The following is a 7,734-nucleotide window of genomic DNA, read 5'->3' on the forward strand; positions in this document are numbered from 1 at the left end:
CACTTAAAATTTTGTAATCACGCATGAGATGTTGATGAATCATCAGTTACAGATGAAAGCAGAAATCTGTCATTACTAAAAATTTTCTTACTAAAAATAACGAAACTGATAAATATAAAATTGAACCCCTCCATATTATTTCAGTCAAATTCGATTTAGCCACATCATATATAGCAACAAATTTACGTTTATTACTAGGTGTTAACATCCTATTTTCCATTGCCTAGAAGTAATAAGTTTTGAATGAGCAAATACATCACTGTCTAACAGATACGTTTTATAATTGATGTGACAGTGAAAGATCATGATTATAATACCATATTTTTGTCATTCCTATAACAGGAATGGTTATATGAATTTCTTGGTCAAAGAGAGAATAGAAGAGCAGGTTTATATTTTTATCGTTGTTGTTACTTATGCACTTGTTGGAGACAAGCCCGCTGACGAAATTAGCGATTTTAAGCGGAAATTGGGCAGTACCTTCTGACGGTAAAGGCCCCTGAGCCCTCGAGGGCGGAAGTCTGACTTCTAGCTCATGTGAAGATGACACTCATACACTCGTTTTTACAGCCTTTTTACAAGGGGTCTCTTTCACACACCTCAAAGATGGAACACAGGGTAAAGATAACCATGGACGAAATGGACGCCCAGACCACGGGTATGACGCGCTACTCCTAGGTCAAGACGACGGAAGTTTGCATGTCTGGGATCTTTATTTAATTTCAAGACCTGCAAGGCTAATTTTTAAGGGGGTGTAAGTAATAATCTTTTATTTAACTTTTGGTTTTTCTTTACATATTTCAAATCTTTCCTCGGCCTTAATGAAACGGTCTCTTGTTTTCAATGAATACCATTATGGAGATCATTTTTTATTTATTTAAACAGACAAGCATTTGGGTCAGAATCTATATTTACTCACATAAAAAGAATTAAATAATGTATGAGATATGGATGAATCATCGACCTGTCAAAAGGGATGAAAACAGAAGATCGACATTAGCAAAAATATTCTTAATAAAATTAATTAAACCTATAAATTATAAAATTCAACCCTTCTATGATATTATTTGGAGTTAAATTCAATAAACAAATTTCGCCATACCATCTACTACTTGGCATTAACATCCAATTGTTCATTGTCTGGTTGTAATAAATTTTGTGTGGGCCAAACACATTATTGGCTGATGAATGCATTGAATATTTGATGTGAGAATGAAAAATCATGATGATCACACCGTCTTTACAGTAATGCCATTAAAAAGAATAGTTATGTGAAATTCAAGATTGTTCAGGAAAATGAAATACTGTAGGATTTCAAAACATAGGCGGATATGATTGATAATGTACTTTAATAATTAGAGAAAAGTAGACTTGCAAAATAATCTGAGAATGGAAAATTAATCTAAAAGCCAAAAAAAGTTATCTTGAAAGAAACAATTGCAGACAAAAAGTAATATAAAATTAAAACCACTATGAATTAAGATATTGCGCAACATGAAATATCAAATTATATATTAAAATATATTTAAAAGTAAAAGAAATTTTCATCGATTTTCTTTCGAGGACAAAATTCTAATCCACGGGAAAATAAAAGGAGAAAATTATTTTTGGATTCTAAAATACATTTACTTTTCCAGCATTATAATGACTTTCATGATTTTAGATTTATACATTATTGATAATTAAGTAGAGGATGAATTGCTTGGTTAAATTATGAAAGAAAAACTCATTTAATCTTCCCTTAATGATTCAATGGATTCCCTAGAAAAATTTCGAATTTATTTCATTTGAAAAAATTTAATAAGTTCGATTTCTTTCACAATTCTAAATTAAATTCTCACATAAATCAGAAAGTCAGATGGCAATTAATGGTATTTTTTAAATTAAGCATTTATATGTATACAAATAAATTGTATAAAATGAGAAATATATAATTCGTAGACAAGATATGTAATAAATATATGATTAATATCTTTTTTTTTAATTTCAAAAGCATACATTTTTAAATTTTGCACAATTTAAACGATAATCACTTCTTATCAACTATAATTTAGAATATAATAATAAATTCCTAAAATTTGAAAGAAAAGGGAAATTATTTTTAGACATATGCAAAAAAAATTAATTATAACAGAAAATCATTTAAACATATTTTAATACTAATAAAGATTACAGTTTGAAATTTTCTTAACACAACAGTACAAGCCATTTCCAAGAAAGAATGAGACAATGCTTTCATTTTTCAAAAAAATGTTAAAAAAAATTGTATTTTTAAATTTATTTAGCAACGCAATAAAACATAATAGAATTTGTTAAATCAAATACAAAAATAAAGAATGCATTAAACACATATCAGTTCAGATATATGTGGGATACAATAGCAACAACTACAAGAAATTTTATCTATATCTATATCTATATCTATACTTATAATAAAGCTCAATGTGTGTGTGTGTGTGTGTGTGTGTGTGTGTGTGTGTGTGTGTGTGTGTGTGTGTGTTGGCGCTCTACAGGCCAGACCGTTTGACCTACAGCTACCAAATTTGGTACATGTATACCTTGGAGGTTGGGAATGTGCACCTGGGGTTTCTTTTTTCGAATTTTTAATTAGAATTTTAATTATTAATTAAAAACTAACTTTCCCGCCAAAAAAATCTTCCATTTTCCCCACCGCCAACTTTTCCGCCAAAAAAATCTTCCATTATCCCCAGCGCCAAACGAGAAAGGCTTCCGTTTCTTTTTTCTCCCAACAGTAATGAGGCTAGGGTTAAAATTTTTCGGCGGATTATTTCAATCGGTTCTGTTTATTTTCTTAATGTTTGATGCATTTAAAATGAAACATTGTTAATGAATCAATCTTTCAGATTCATTCTGAAGTACTTTTGAATTAAAATAAAACAGAATAAAGGAAATTAAAAATTTCTAATCCGCATAGTGTTACCCCAACTGGCGTAGAAAAAATCACGTATTTGCGTTACGTAACCGGCGAAGAAAATTCACGCATGCGCATTCTGTTCCGATTGTTGCCATGACAACGTTATTAATGGATGATTTAAATTATTTTTGGGTTAGTTGCATGCTTTTGTAAGTAAATTGTATTTATGTTAGTTATATATTTTTTGTATATGCTTATAGTTTTAAGTACATCGTTTTTTAAGTAGTTTTTTTAAAACCTGTTTTCAACCGTTTATTTTAAACGATTCGTTTTATTTTCTTAGTGTTTGATGCATTTAAATTTAAACATTGTTAATGAATCGATCTGCTCATAATGAATCTAAAAAAATTTTGTTGACCAACTCTTGAGATATTACATAAATTGAAAAAGATATTCTTTAGTGCTCATAAAGTTTAAACGCTGAGTGACTCTATTTTCAGTAATCAGATTATAAAAAAATGCTTTGTTGAGGTAAAAAATATTATTATATTAATTGAAGATAAATTCTTTCCACTTTAATTTAAAGCATAAATTCTACGGGTGCTAACAGAAAATGAGAGAGATACATATTACGTTATGACTGAAGGCCTTTATAATATTATGAATGAATTATATGATAATCAAAATTTGAAGTTTTAAAATATTTTGATGAAGAAGCTATTAAAGTAGAAATTGCATAAAATATTTCATTATTAAAATTTTAACGAACATTAAGATTGGCGAACCGGCTGGTCGCCAAAGGCGGCTAGTTAAATTAATAAGTACACATATATGCAAATACTTTATTTAATAAAAAATAGCAATGTAAATGTAACATAATACAAAGGCAATGTAGGACAAGAAATAACTGTATAAAAGTAGCATGCAGATATGTAGCAGAATATGATAGCATTTAGTGAAGGGTGCACCTAACAATATAAAATGCGACCAGAATAAGTACAAATGTTTTAAGTAGTATGGAATATCAACATAATATTGATAATATGTGATGGGTATATAAGAACAATATGTGACTTATGACAGAAAATATTATAAAATCAAATAATCCAGCGAAACAATTCAAAACTTAGACAGATTACATATTAATTTAGAGAAGCATGAAGTATTAGCACAATATTGGTAATGTAGGTGATTAGATTTACCATTGAATAACACATATATGAAGAGAGAACTGTAATTTCTGACAAAGGTTTGCAATGTCTTATCGTTCGTGCAAGCATTTTTTTCCATTTACTCTTTTCCGTTTAAATAATTTATGAGTTATTAACTATAATTATGAATTACAAGCTTTATGCGTGTGTGTGTGCGTGCGTGTGTGTGTGTGTGTGTGTGAGAGAGAGAGAGAGAGTAAAAAAAAAAGTGTATTCTTATGAATAACATAACGGTTGTCATAGAACACAGAATTATTCCACTCATAATTTATTCATTTAACAAATATCGTTTCAATTACAATTCTCTAACTTGACTTAAAAAAATAGCCAATTTGTTTAAAAACGCTGAATCTTACAATATTTGCAGAAGGAAGTTGTTTTTAATGCTTATAAAAAAATTTGTCTTAAAAACTAGAAGTCCGACATTTTATGAAAAACCTCGATTCCTTCAATATCCAAGAATGTTCTAAAAAACCCTTAAACTAGAAAATGAGTAAACTTATTCTAATACATAGCCTCACTATCATATAGACAGGTGGTTCAAAACCATTTCCCGCGCATTTTTTTAAAAAAAACAGCTGCGCACAAAACTGTCCTCTATAGCTTATTATTCCATTCTCCCTTACATTCAGACGATTTAAATTTGTAATTAATTCTTGGCCAAAGAACTACACAAGCAACAATAACAAAAGTGTTAAAACAAAACGGATTTTTAATTCAAAAACAAATACTGAAATGAAAAATAAGTTAACCATATAAATGAAAATAAAAAAAATTAACAATAACATATTGTTTAAAGTAAATGAAATTTTCTTGCTTAGGGGAAGGATTTAAATTTTCGTTTGCCAGTTGCCAGCTGGTTTGTAATCTACCAGGTGTTATTTTTATTTTATTTATTTATCTATTGCATTTAGAAGCATGAATGTTTTTAGGGATATTTTTTCCCATTTGTCTTTTATAAGAAGTTGTTTTCCCTAATTTCCCTCTTTATTTCAAATGCTTTACATTCTCAAATTCAGTTTTAAAGTTTTTACTCACCTAAACATGATAAGTATTCATAGTTTTATGAAATGCAAATTTGACAAATTGCAGGTTGTTTTTTTTTTTTTAATAAAATGACTAAAAAAAAGGGACTAGAAAATAAAATAGAAGAAAAGGCACAGTAAAAAATATTTAACTTTTAAAAAAGTTTCCAGTAGTGATAACACCTTATCTAAATTTTTCGGAAAAAAAAATTATAAACGCAATAGAATATGATTTAAATTTTTGCGAACGATGTCTTAAGATATTTCTAGAGCTCCGAATTTAAAATAAATTCATGGAAATAATGATTTTCAGCGTTTCATCAAATTATTTGATAGAATCGGAAGACTCTATAAAATATTAGATTTCGTCACTTTTTGAGAAATACATTTATTGACTCAAATAATATAAATATAAAACTTAGCATAATTTAAAGTTTATCTCTAAAGGTTTATTTGGTTCATCTATAAATGTTTACAAATTAGTTATCAGGCTACTATAAGAGATGACACCCAATATGCTAAACAATTTTTTTTTTTTTTACTTCAACAAGGGCTACAAGTGCTTACTGCTTCTACAAGCTTACTTCAAAAAAAAAGATATCAATTCACAAATACGAAATCATTAAAAATCGCAAACGTTCAATATATGATACAGAACATAAATTCAAATCCCATAGAACCTATTCCAGAATACGTCCTTCCAATGCCTTATAGATATGCTTATGGTATATTTTTAATTAGTTTATTATTAATAATCAATAAAATTTCAAAAGCTTAAGCCCTTTAAAAAAATTAATTGTAAAGCAAATGTCAGAAACAAATGACTTCTATCATGCTTGAAATGCAGAAAATTTTAATAAAAATGCAACAAATAATAAATGAGATTTGTGATTCTGAATAAAATTGCACGGGATATCAATGCATAGAAAATAAATTCTGATTTAAGTATCTACACTTGCTAGTATGAAATATATTTTTTGTCGATTTCAGCTATTTATATTAAGAAACATATCAACACTAACTGAGACAGTGTTCAAATACTTAAAACGTATTTTCAGAATAAATATGAAAAATAATAAAATTACGTTATTAATTCAAATTTAATAATTACTGATTGTTACAGAAATAAGTTTGCATCATAAATACATTAATAATTATATGAATAAACAGGCGCTTTTACACTTTTAATATAAATTTCAAATTGTTGAAAATTTAAAATAGATGATTTCAAAAAGCAAAACAAATATCGAACAAGTAATTCCAATAAAATAAAGTAAAAAAACTCCAGTGAAATTATTTATCGAAAGTTGTTTCGGTGTATTATGATCAGTTAGCCCATCAGAAAACTGTAATCTTAACTTCCAAAGCTCGTCATTTTTAAATTTTGTAAGCCATCCTGTGCCTCTCGCTCTTGAAATGATAGTGTTAAATTTTTCAGCTAAGCTAAAATTCTTACTGAGAGCATATCCAATGGGTGCAACACCGAATTCTTCGCTACTGATGATGAATTCCTCTTTAGATTTCTGACCAGCGAAAAATATTTCCAACTCTGTTGGAGTTTCCATGTACACAATAACGTAGCCATCATGCTTGTTAGACTTCAACTCTGTTTCATTAAAGTACCAATTATTACTAATAATTGTTTTCCCAACTATCTTCAAAGAATCAACTTCAGATTTTGCCATGTATTCGATAATGAAACTACCTTTTGGTGGAAAAACACGGTGTGTTCCTTCCTCCATTGCCACCGAAAGTTCTTGAAATGTTCTTACTGTGTTCTTTTCAAAAGGAACAGATAAAAATGACAACAGACATGCCTTGTAAGAGTCGGATAACACAGCAACAAAAAGTAACCATAAACCAAACAATAAATTCCGTTTTCTCGGGTTTTTAGGTATGATTATAAATGATTGAGTGACGACACTTCCAAACGTAAACAAGAATGTTTTGCCGAACGACACTTTCCCACTGAGAATTACATAAAACAAAGTCGACATAATAATAAGAATGCAAAAAGTGAGAAACCATGTTAAGATATCGAAAGGATGTACATATGCGAAATTTGACAATTCGTATCCGGACTTTTTAAGACCAAATGTGGCTCCATTAGCTGTATATGGAACGCTGAAGGGGACAGCCTGCGTCCTTGGATAGGTCATGGCAAGAGAACCAACAGTGATATCTGCTTCTCCTCTGTATACCATCCCAACCAGTCCAGTCCAATTTCCATCCTTCGTTTTACGCCCCATTTCACTGTCAGGTGGTCTTATTAACTCATAATCCACATCCAAGGTATTTAAAATCATTTGGAGAAACTTACCCTCGTAGCCATAAAGCTCCGGATTTCTATCGGATTCCCTATCAACCTCAAAAACATTAGGCTGAATTTTAATAGCTATTTTCAGCAGCTTCTTTTGTTTCATATTCAAGATGTATTTTTCTTAAATCGCAATCTTTATGTTTCAAGCAAAGCTAACTGAAAATCTTCGAAGTTTCCTTCGATTTCCAGAATCTTCACAAATTCGCTCGTATTTATAACAGTGGAAAGAATGAAGTCATTATTTTTCAGATGTTTAGCATAAATGCCATAAAACAAATAATTTAGTACAAATAAACAATAAAC

The sequence above is a fragment of the Argiope bruennichi genome, chromosome 1 (genome assembly GCF_947563725.1).
Source record: "Argiope bruennichi chromosome 1, qqArgBrue1.1, whole genome shotgun sequence".
NCBI classification, from domain to species: Eukaryota; Metazoa; Arthropoda; class Arachnida; order Araneae; family Araneidae; genus Argiope; species Argiope bruennichi.